We start from the raw sequence: 2674 nt of genomic DNA on the forward strand, positions 1-2674 counted from the left end.
GAAAGACTGAAGGTGGGAGGAGAAGGAGACGACAGAGGATGAGACGGTTGGATGGAATCATGGACTCAATGGACTTGAGTTTCAGTAAACTCTGGGAGTTGGTGATGGACAGAGAGGCCTGGCATGCTATAGTCCATGGGGTTGCAAAGAGTCAGACACGACTGAGTGATTGAACCGAACTGAATATCAAAATGAGGAATCAATATAGAAGATACTTAAGAAACTCCATGTATTTGGAAATTAAATGTGCACTTTTAAATGATGGGTGTATCTGAGAAACCATAACAAGAAAAATAGAAAATATTTTCATGAACTTATTTTGACTCTCCCAACTTAACTATAGGACTAAGATTCTTTTCTTTACTCTTACATTATTTACCTCTATATCTACTTTCTTTCATGTTAAATTCTCAACAACATTAACATTAATTTGTTTTAACCCACAGTACACACAAAATAGTCTCAGAGTAACAATATCAACACTACCAACAAGAATATGATAAATGGCAATAGCTTAATATGTTTTTGTAGTTCTTAAAACCCTTGAATAATTTAGTACTAGTTTTGTTTTCAAATCACATGAAGTAGTTACTCTCTGTGTGGTTATGATACAAAATCAATATGCAGTTAAGTTCATTTGCTTCATTTAGCTTTCTATTTTTAGAAATTGTTTTTAAAAATTGTTAATAATTATGTAACATTTGTATATGTTTCCTAGGTCAAATCCAAAAAGCAATATGTAGTTAAAAAAACCTAACTTTTGTCTCAAAATCCTCCACTCTGTCATCCTCTTGTGTCTGTGGGTGAATTTTGGAAACAATTTTGATTTCTCCTCCCAGGTTTTAAACATAAGAAAAATATATTTATAGTCATCTTTGCCTTCTTTTGCTAATATGCTTTATACCTTTTTCCTTCCCACCTTACTTAACAAGATACTGAAGATCGTTTCATAGGATGATATAAAGATATTTCATACAACTTAAAAAAAATTAATCTATTTTAATTGGATCTCATAACTGTTCACAACTGCATATGACTGCTTTGGGTAGATGTACCATTTATCAACCCCCACCCCCCCACCCCCGGCACTGCCTGAATAGCTCAACTGGTAGAGCATCAGACTTTTAACCTGAGGATCCAGGGTTCAAGTCCCTATTCAGGCAGCATGGTTCCCTTTGTGGGCTTCCCTGGTAGCTCAGATGTAAAGAATGTGCCTGCAATGCTAGACACCTGGGTTTGATTGCTGGGTTGAGAAGATCTCCTGGAGAAGGGATGGCTACCCACTCCAGTATTCTTGCCTGGAAAATTCCATGAAGAGATGAGCCTGGTTACAGGGCTGCAGTCTAAGGGGTTAGTTGGTCTGCTGTGTCCGATTCTTTGCAACCCCATGGACTGTGGCTCACCAGACTCCGCTGTCCCTAGGGCTGCAGTTTATCGGACCTCAAAGAGTCAGACATGACTGAGTGACCAACACTTTCACTTTCACGGCACTGCAGCCAGGCCTCAGATGCACTGTTCAGTTCAGTGCAGTCGCTTAGTTGTGTCTGACTCTTTGCAACCCTATGGACTGCAGCACGCTAGGCTTCCCTGTCTATCACCAACTCCTGAAGCTTACTCAAACTCATGTACATTGAGTCTGTGATGCTATCCAACCATCTCATCCTCTGTCTTCCCTTTCTCCTCCCACCTTCAGTCTTTTGCAGCATTAGGGTCTTTTCAAATGAGTCAGTTCTTCACATCAGGTAGCCAAAGTATTTGAGTTTCAGCTTCAGTATCAGTCCTTCCGATGAACATTCAGGACTGATTTCCTTTAGGATAGACTGGTTGGATCTCCTTGCCGTCCAAGGGACTCTCAAGAGTCTTCTCCAACACCACAGTTCAAAAGCATCAATTCTTCAGCCTTCACCTTTCTTTGTAGTCCAACTCTCACATCCATACACGACTACCGGAAAAACCATAGCTTTGACTAAATGGACCCTTGTTGGCAAAGTAATGTCTCTGCTTTTTAATGTGCTGTCTAGGTTGGTCATAAGTTTTCTTCCAAGGAACAAGTGTCCTTTAGTTTCATGGCTGCAGTCACCATCTGTAGTGATTTTGGAGCACCCCCTCCCCCCAAAAAAGTCTGTCACTGTTTCGATTGTTTCCCCATCTATTTGCCATGAAGTGATGGGACTGGATGCCATGATCTTAGTTTTCTGCATGTTGAGCTTTAAGCCAACTTTTTCACTCTCCTCTTTCACTTTCATCAAGAGGCCCTTTAGTTTTTTGTCAGTGTTTCTGCCATAAGGGTGGTGTCATCTGCATATCTGAGGTTACTGATATTTCTCCTGGCAATCTTGATTCCAGTTTGTGTTTCTTGCAGTCCAGCATTTCTCATGATGTATTCTGCATATAAGTTAAATAAACAGGGTGACAATATACAGCCTTGACATACTCTTTTTCCTATTTGGAACCAGTCTGTTATTCCATGTGCAGTTCTAACTATTGCTTCTTGACCTGCATACAGATTTCTCAAGAGGCAGATCAGGTGGTCTGGTATTCCCACCTCTTTCAGAATTTTACACAGTTTATTGTTATCCACACAGTCAAAGTCTTTGGCATAGTCAATAACGCAGAAGTAGACATTTTTTTGGAACTGTCTCACTTTTTCAATGATCCAACAGATGTTGACAAT

The 2674-nt window shown here is 39.9% G+C and overlaps 1 non-coding gene across 1 annotated transcript; it reads left to right on the forward strand.

Moving 5' to 3' along the window:
* The first annotated feature begins 1090 nt into the window (after window positions 1-1090).
* TRNAK-UUU lies at window positions 1091-1163 on the forward strand. The gene has a single exon. It is a non-coding gene; the product is annotated as a tRNA-Lys (tRNA).
* Window positions 1164-2674: the final 1511 nt, after the last annotated feature.

This window comes from Bubalus bubalis, chromosome 4 (genome assembly GCF_019923935.1).
Source record: "Bubalus bubalis isolate 160015118507 breed Murrah chromosome 4, NDDB_SH_1, whole genome shotgun sequence".
In the NCBI taxonomy this organism is placed as follows: Eukaryota; Metazoa; Chordata; class Mammalia; order Artiodactyla; family Bovidae; genus Bubalus; species Bubalus bubalis.